Source organism: Lycium barbarum, chromosome 12 (genome assembly GCF_019175385.1).
Source record: "Lycium barbarum isolate Lr01 chromosome 12, ASM1917538v2, whole genome shotgun sequence".
Taxonomy (NCBI): Eukaryota; Viridiplantae; Streptophyta; class Magnoliopsida; order Solanales; family Solanaceae; genus Lycium; species Lycium barbarum.
The window spans coordinates 2,111,268-2,121,351 of NC_083348.1; positions in this window are offsets into that span (position 1 = coordinate 2,111,268).

Here is a 10,084-nt window from a genome sequence, read left to right on the forward strand (position 1 = left end):
TTATTTTGAGACATAAGTTATATATGAAATTTACGACATTGAACACTTAGGAAAAATTGGGACCGCAATTCATAAAATTGGAATTAAAAATGTGGTACAAAATGCCATGTTTGGCCGTGTAATTGAGAGGGGTCCCACACAATTGTGTGGCCAATTTTTAATGGTCCAACACATTGTGTGGGCCAAAGACTTGTATAGATATTTTGTGGACAACTAAAGGATGAAAACCAAGTCATCTTTATTTCAATTCCTACACTTAGAACAAATAGCAAGAAGGATAAATACTCCCTCCAACTCTCGGCTGAAGACTAAGAAAATCAAGTCCATTTTCTAGCCTTCCCAAAATCATTTCTTTGGTGCAAACCCACTATATTGAAGACCCTAAGTAGCGTGGAAATATTGTTTTGATCATTTAGCCATTCATTGTGCCCAATTGCAAAACCCTAGCTATTTGGTGGAGTGAAGAACAAAGGTAAGATTTGATCTTGTTTATGTATTGTGAATGTTGTATGCATATTGTAGTATGCTAAAATGGATAGAAATTATGAAATATAGAATGTTGAAGTTGGGTTGTGTGTTGGGCTAGTTGGCCGTGTAAAGTGGGGGTGTGTTGTGTGGTATTGGATTAATGAAGTTATTCTTGAATCATGTTAAATTGTTGTAGAGCGGAGAAGGAATACGATCGTCAACATATGTGTATATGTATGGGTAGTGTAGCCGTGTGCATAGCTTTTAATGTGTGACGAAGGATGAATTAATGTCGTTTAGCGTCGTGATGATTGATGTTGAGAAATTGTGGGCTGTTTTTAGTCTTATAGTGCGTTTGAAGTAAGTCGTATATCTGTGAAAATGGCATCGATACATTGTTGGATTGTTGATATATTAGGCAAATTGCACAAAGTGTTGTTGAATGAAGCAAAAAGCCAGTTGAGCTGAGCGAGGGCATCACATGCGAGTCGCAGGTGCTGCATACGAATCGCATGTGATGCCGCGTCTGCTGACAGAAAGAGGCTGAAGAAGTAACCATGTGTGACGCAAAATGCGACATCACCTGCGAGTCGCATGTTGCACATGCGAATCGCATATGGTGTCGCATATGCTGCTCATCAGGTGACTGAAAACTGTCACACATGCGATAATTTGGTGCGACATGCGACTCGCATGTTGCACCTGCGACGCAAAACGCGAGACGCATCTGATGCACAGGGGCATCTTTGTCTGGAAATTGTTCCCGTGTTGGTCATGCTTTAAACAGATTGTCTAAGGGTTTTGGGATTCATTATCTTGCAGTTTTAGCGTAGATTTTTTACGAGGGAAATGTTGCCAAATTTTTCGGTAGAATTAGTGTTAGTTTGAAATGAAGTGCCTATGGTTAATGTTGGGTATTCATTGGCATATTTGTAGACCTTGGGGAGCCCGAGGCGTAGATTGTCTACCTTGGAGTGCGTGCGCGGTATGTAAAGCACCTTTCTTTCGTTTGGCATGCTTTAGTTATAAATAGGCTAGACTACTAGCCTTAAGGAAATACGAGTTCGTTATAATCTTTACATATGTTCCTTGGCATTCCTATGTATGATATGATGGATATATTTTCTATAGGCGGGCCCGACTCGGGTCAACACCCGCTCGTGGGTCCCGCGACTTTCCTTTATGTAATTCGAAAAATCTTTGAAAGAATTTGTTATGACTACTATTCTGATTTCAAATATGATTATCTTACTTATGTTTGGATCTATGATAATGATTTTGTGCATATGACTACTCACGACTCTATTCGTGCTTTTTTTGTTATTCCTTTCGCCGAGTCCCGGGCCGGTTCTGTCATCGTGCACATTTTGATATACTCCGGAGTTATGCTATGTTATGGTTCACCGAGCTACTCGCAAAAGAGGGTCGGGTTCCACATGCCTTTGGTGTTATGCTGTGTATGGCGTTATGTTGTGATATGGTATGCGACGGGGATACAGAGATATGAGACTTTCTGGTGTTATGGCGCCATCGACGTGTGGGCGACCATATTTTTCTGTACCGATGCATGACTTGCATATTTTGAAAGTAAACAAATTTTGATATGCACTTATGTTTGATACCTCCGTTTCGTTTATGTCTCAGATTTACTTTCTGTACATTCTGCTTTGCATACTCAGTACATATTTCGTACTGACCCCCTTTCTTCGGGGGCTGGGTTTTCATGCCCGCAGGTACAGACGCACAGTTTGGTGATCCGCCGATTTAGGACACCCCCTTTTTGCTGTTGGAGTGCTCTTATCCCTTCAGAGCACATCTTTTGGTATATACTTTTGTTCGCTATGTTTGTATAAATTCGTTCATGGATACGGTGGGGCCCTGTCCCGCCATATGATTCGTTTGGTCTGTTTAGAGGTCTGTAGACGTATTTATGGGTGTGTGCCTACTTTTGTACAAGTGTTATCGTATGATCTCATTTGATTTAGCAGCCTTGTCGGCGTGCATTTTGTATATGTTTTGGGTCGTTGTGCCATTTGACAGCCTTGTCGGCTTTTGGGTCGTTGTGCCATATATATATATGTCCGCACACGATTGCGTTGAAATGTGTTTGGAATGATTTGATATAGTTTGAGACGGCATACAGTATTTATACCTTTTCTTGTTGTCATTCCTATGTATGAAGGTATAAATATGACTACTCACGACTCTATTCGTGCTATTTGTGTGCGATGCGATATGGAAAGATACGTTTGGGTGCCCAACTAGGGCGCCAGTGACGGCCTACGGGGCTGGGTTGTGACAGGAACGACCAGAAAAAGAAGTGAAGTTAGAAAGCCGTATGATAGGTGGTAACTATCTTGTATGGTTCGGGGGGTAATCGGCGTACTCCGATTAGTGGGGGAGGGGGGGGGGGGGGGGGAATCTTTGGCTATATCAAACATACAGGGAATTAGAGGTAGGATTCTACCGATGCCAAGTCATGGACTGGTTTCTTCAGCCCTTTTTCTATATGTTGGTGTTCTATATGACCGACATAAGACTCGACTTGTTAGATATTATAGAGGTTTAGTGAGCACCATGCCGAATCTCTCTACCATTTTCTTCTCTTCCACTTTGGCCATTATGAGTTCACCTGGTTCTAGTAGCTTTATCGGGGAATTTCTCATCTTAGTAGGAGCTTTCCAAAGAAATAGCTTAGTAGCCATATTAGCAGCGCTTGGGATGATTTTAGGCGTGGCCTATTCCCTTTGGCTATATAATCGTGCGGTTTCTTGGAATTTAAACCCCGATTTCCTCCATAAATTCTCCGATCCAAATGGCAGAGAAGTTTCCATATTTATACCTTTTCTTGTTGGAGGGGTGACCGTACGTTAAACTACCAAAGAAACTAGGATAAACCAATGTGATCATGACATTGTAGGTGCTTGCGATAGGACGGATGCGACTTCCCGGCATAGCCCGTTGCATAACTCGCCCCCTTTTTTTATCCATTACTTTAGTCTTTAGGGAGATAAAGCTTGACTTTACTAAACTAATAAATAAGGCTCGCGCTAGGTGCTTACCTTTTTTGGCTATAGGGTTGGGGTAGCTTGCTGTGTGAGACTGATAGAAAGAAAGGACGGGGGGAAACCATGCATGGTACTTCTCGACCCTGTCTCCGAGGGACAGTTAAACTAGTGACTCATGAATGCTGATACACTAAAATTGCAAGTTACAAAATCTAGGTAGAGTGAAGTTGGAAGCATTTGCAGCGGCTGCTTAGGGTTACGATTTTCGACTTCTGCGACATCTTCTATTTCACAATCCTCACAAATTACTGTCAAATTATCGTAATTGAATTATAACTAGTTTTGATTATTCTGGGATCTAACACAATTATATTTGAGCAATGGACAGGTTTCACGTTAATGAAGAAGTATCAAAATATAAATCCGAGAAAAAAATATGTTGGACTCAAAACAAAGCTTAAAATTGAGAAGAAAAAAAATTGAGAATAGACTTTGAATATACTGAAAATCGGAGTAAAATATACCCAGCCTAGCCATGAACTACGTCGTGATTTTATATTCTAAAAACATGCACGATTTGATCATATATATAAGTTGCGACAATAACAAATTCAGGACGAACGACTCTTCTGTTTTGTCTTGGAAGTTTTTAGCTTGAAAAATACCGAATTGCCCTTCGTAGAGTTAAACAGTCTATTATTCTAGTTTGGTTCTGTAGTAAAAGGACTAAAACCACATGCATTACTTAATTGAAGGCCAAATGTGCTTAGTTAGATATCACAGGGACTAAAATAAGAGTAACACAATAACACGGGGACTAAAATAGCCATTTTCATATATATATATATATATATATATATATATATATAAAATAGAACAGAAAAAAAAAAGCTACTAGTCTAAAAAAATGTAAAAGAAAGCAAGTCCAAAGAGTAAAACAGAACTCTTGAAAATATCTACTAGCCTCAAAATATATCTACCGCATTCTCTATCTCTTAACTGAAGATAATAAAAAAAAGACCAAATACATAAGTAGTCCCTTGAACTTGTCACAAAATTCCATTTAGACACCTTAACTGGAGAGGTGACCTATTGAACACCTAATCTATATTAGATTTGTGCCTAGTAAACATACTGTGCTGACATGGCAGAGAGATTGTTATTCACCTCCTTTGAGAGCGTGAATAACTTCATATTATATATATATATATATATATATATATATATATATATATCTTAATCCTTTGAACTTAAAACAAATATAGTTACAATTTATCTTGTGATCGATATGAATGTGTTAGTGGATATTCTATGCTGGTTAAATTGTAACACCTCATACCTTTAAACTAAGTTACGTTTATGATTCAGGACTTAGAAACCAAGATGGAAATGTTGGGATTCGAAATTTGCTCCGTCACGGTAAAAGTATGTGTTGCAACGTTTTGTACAGGTGGTACAATGATGTACGAGACGTACATTGGTGGGCGTACATCGTTGGAAAATAATAGAAGTCACTGGAAATTGGAGATGAGGTACGGGCAGATTATACGGGCCGTACATAATGTAGGGGCCGTACATAATGTAGGGGCCGTACTTTTGGCCCGTATAATAAAGTACGGGACGTACCACGTAAGTCGTACTTCCCCCGTCAAATACTGATGTTCACTGGAAATTGAACTCCAAGTACGACCAGAATGTACGGGCCGTACTTCACCCGCCTCAGCCAGAAACTATAAATACATGGGATCAGTTTTATTTCCCACTTTTTACATTCTTCAAGCCCTAGGACGAAGTCTTCTCCTCCTTCCATTGAAACACATCAAGGTAAGCCCATTCTATGCATTCCAAGTCAATTCTAATGTGTACCCATGATTCCTAAACAAGAATTCATCATTCTTAACCTAGGGTTTTCAAGAAAACCCATTTAAGGAATTCAAGATTTAAGGCTTTGGGATTCTTCTTCAAAGTTGTTACACCCCGTAGTTTCGTACGTTAAAATTATAAGTATTAATGGTTGTTTTAAGTACGGTTACTGGAGTTACCTTCAAGGATATATGAGATTATATGCTCTAACCTTAAGGTTACGAGGGTTTAAGTTCATATAATAAGCTATGGGAGACTCCGCGACCAAGCATATCGAAGAAAATAAATTTGTCAAAACTTTGGAAAAAAGTTGGCAGAATTTTGGGCAGATTTTTAATCAACTTTGGATGGGTATATCCCCTAGTATATTAAGAGTTTTAAGGTGTTTCAAAAGCCTAAAATGAAGTTCGTCGAATCTAGTTTCCAACGCAACAAACTACTCGTCGATATGACATCAAAGTAGTGAATTATGGGCGCTACAAGTTAGGCGGCGGAGCAGAAAAACGCTGCTACAGTAACCGAGTGCTACAGTACCCGGGTGCTATTACAGTAACCCGCCCCAACACACACCTATAAATACCCCTCTAACCCATTAATTTTCATCAATTCTCACCATTTTCTCATCCTCCACACTTCTTGAGAGTTCTATAATCTTCCATCACTTTCTATCATCTTCCATAACATTTCATAACTCTCCATAATTTTCCATAATCCTTTCGTAATCTTCCATAACCTTTCCATATTATTAAGAGAGAATGTCAACATCAAAAACCTCAAAGAAAATCCATGGAAGGTACTTTTTCTTGTTTCTCTTCAATGTGGCAATGAACTTGATCTTGGAAAGGGGTGAATAAAGTGAAGTTCTTCTACTATAAGGTATGTTTTTCCTATTATTATTTACATGATTGAGATGATATAAAGGTTTAGAAATTCTTAGAGAGGAAAGAATCATAGGAGAAAAATCATAAAGAGTTGAATTGAAGTAGATGGCCATGAGGTGAGTTTGAAAGAGAATTTTAGATTAATTAGAGATTAAATTGAATATAATTCTTTGATTATGGTATTATGGATGTTGTTATGGCTGGTTGAAAAATCGGACAAATGTCAAGTGGGACATTGTTATATCCCGTATTTTCGAATGTTCGGAAAAATTCGAAATAATTTTGACTTGTAAGAAATAAGGCCATAATTTGATTTTTATTTAATATATGTGTGTTGACTATGAAATGTTGATGTGGAAATATCGAGGAAGTCTAAGGGCAAAAATTGAAATTTCGGAAATTAGTTTCGCAGATTACAAAATATGGACCATAATCAATTGGGCTAAAACAAAATGGGGCCCAAATATTTGTGTTGGCCGGACATGAGGTGAGGAAAGGGGCCCAAGCCCATTATCAAATAAGAGCAATTAAATGCATAGGAGGGGCCATTCTTTCTTCAACACCATAGAACTTTCAAGAACAAGAGAGAGAAAGAGCAAGAACAAAGGCCATTCGGCCACTTCAAAATAAAAATAAAAATTTGTGGAGCTCAAATCTTTGGTTCAAACTCATTTCTTTTGAATTCCTATTAAGTTGGAAACCCTCTTCAATGTGATACAAATTTGGAGGCAAGAAAGTACTTTTTTTATCAAGTGGAAATTCTTGAAAAAGGTAAGAATTCTACTCTTTTTATCTTGGAAGAATTTTATATATATGTTGTAGTATATGGGAGTGAATGTAAAGTATGAGAATTTTGTGTTATGGGTATGTGGGTGTGTGGCCGAAAATGGGTGTTGATGGAGAGGAATGATCAAATTTTATTTATTATGTTAATTGTGTTGTAATGGCCTTTTTATGCAAATGGAAGAATTCTAGTTCAAGTTGGCATGAAAATTGTTGTTAAGTTGTTGTAGGAAACTTTGTGATTTTATTGTAGAATTATGTAATTATGGAAATGGAATTGTTAAGGTGTAAATTGTGGTTGTTGTTGTTGTTGATGAAATGGGAAAATGAAAAATGTGTTGTGAATGTTGTGTCGAAGGTTGGAGATTTCGGATGAATTCTAGTCTTGGTGGATTTTTTTTGTATACTTTGTAAAATGGTATGAAATGCGTTTGAATTGCACTTGAATGATCTTGAATTGGTAGTGGATGTGTAAGAATCGATATCGGCTTGAAAATTCGTGATTGAATTGAATGTTGATGAATTATGTTGGAAAGGAAGGTTACTAATGTGGAATGCGTTTTAAATTGGTTTTTGATGTTATTGGTTTGGTTGTTGGTATTGTTGGTATGGTTGTTGATGAATTTGGCCGAGTTTAATTCTCGAGGATGTTGAATTTACAGGGGAGATGCTGCCAAAATTTCGGTAGACAAATACTAATTAGAATTAAAAATTCTAAGTACTCGTAGCTAATTTTTGGAAATTGATAATATTATTGTAGATATTGGAGAGCCCGAGACTTGAGTCGGGATTGGTTTGGCGAGTGACCGAGATTTGGTAGTAAGCGATCGAGGTATGTAAAGTTTACCGTTCTTTCTTTTTGGCATGACCTTTATGCAATAAATGAATGACATATATGTATGCTCCAAAGAAAAATTCTACTCTTAGAGCCACTAGGATGGCCTATGTCTTTGATTTCCATGAACTATTCCATATGACTTGTCACATACTTATGATGTTGGAAGTATTAGTCGATACGTTTCCGGATATGGTTTGAAAAATATTTGATATATGATATGGCCTAAGTTTGGATATGTAAATTCTAGAGATGTGCATATGATTTTAAGGCTCCATTTGAAGTACTCTATAAGGTTGTTTGAAAGCTTCTTAAAAATAAATGATACTTAATTTTCAAGAAAATGACCTATGAAGTGTTTTCGAAAGTTTTGTAATTTAAAAGCTCGCAACGTTTGTATAATGATTTCGATGGACTCTATACTTACTTTGAGCCTTCTGCTATCAATATGTATATTTATTCGTCGAGTCTTGGAATTTATTTATGTGTATGCATATGGTTTCCGCACTACTCCGCTCGTGCCTATAACTATGATGTCGTTCGCCGGATCCCAGGCCGGTTTTGTGATCGTGCGCACTATGTAACATTCGGCAGTATGATGTGTTACGGTTCCCGAGGCCCCGCTATAGGGCCGGGTACCGCTTATGTATGGCGTTATGATGTGATATGATGTATGACATGTTCTGGCGTTGTGATACGTTATGATGATACGATATGTTCGGGTTTGTACGGAGATTTGAAACTTTCTGGAGTATGAAGTGTTGTGGCACCAGCGTCGGAGTGGCGACCACGTTTCTGAGCCTTATGCACGATTTTTATTTGCATGATATATATATATATATGTGTGTCTTCTGCACAGATTTTGATATATTCTTTCGGTATCCATATTCTGCACTCCTCACTTCGGTTATGATTCTGACTTCAGTATTTCATGCTTTACATACTCAGTACATATTTCGTACTGACCCCTTTTCTTCGGGGGCTGCGTTTCATGCCCGCAGGTACGGACGTTCGGTTGGGTGACCCTCCAGTATAAGATATTTATATTCTGCCATTTGGACTACTCCTTTTGATCCGGAGCTCATATTTTGGTACATATCTTCTGTTATCCACATTCTGTATATATGACTATTTGGGTACGGCGGGGCCCTGTCCCGTCATATGCTCTGTTATGTTTTTGTAGAGGCCTGTAGTCATCTATGTGGGTCATGGGTCATGTTTGTTCGTTTGTGATTATGATCTGCTTCTTAATGCGGCCCCGTTTGCTATTATGGCCAAAACGACCCATTTGTCTGTATATGTGTATATATCTGGCGATGTGTATTCCGCCAATCTATTGGATTTGGATATGATGTTTCTGTACGGGCGATTGCTTAAGATGATATTTGTTTTCAGTATTTGCTTAAAATGACGTATGTTAAGTTTGAATGAATTTTGATATGTCGATCTGGTACGTAAGTCTGTTTGGGTGTCCAAATAAGGCACCAGTCGCGGCCCACGGGGCTGGGTCGTGACAGACATTTTATGGAATATATTGGTGTTGATAGTATTGTGGTTGATGTTGGTATTGTTGTTGTTGTTGTTGTTATTGTTGGTTGCTGGATTGTTATTTCGGGCTAGGCATATAAATAGGGGAGATGCTGCCCAAATTTCGGTAGATTCTAAAAAGATTTCATTTGAATGCTTGAGACAAGTGTATGATATTGAGCCTAATGATAATATGGATGATTTATGCGTAGAGTTGCGAGCTTGGAAGAATAAACGTTGAACGACTAAGGCGACCGAAAGGTATGTTAAGGCTAAACCCTTTCTTTCTAAAGGCATGATTCTTTTGTTATAAACCTTTGTGCCATATCCATAATATCCTTGCTTCCACAAATGCTAGAAGTCTATGAATCTCATGGTCCTTACGATATTATTGAGCTTATTCATGATCTTGAGACTATTCTTTGTGATTGATCTCACCGCATAATACTTGCTTTTTCGAGGTGAGATATAGCGATGACGATTCTATTTCCAATGCTATCTAAGTTCATGATTCTCGAGACTCCCATGACATCGTCGACTTCACCTTAAGATAGTTGATCTTCTAAGGATATAGTGATAGTGATAATGCTAATGCTAATGATGATGTTGATTTCATTTATGTATTTTTATGTATATGTATGTATGTATGTATGTATGTATGTATACATTGTACTCCCACTGATCAGTTGGGTAGGACACTAAGTCCCGAAAGGGTCGGT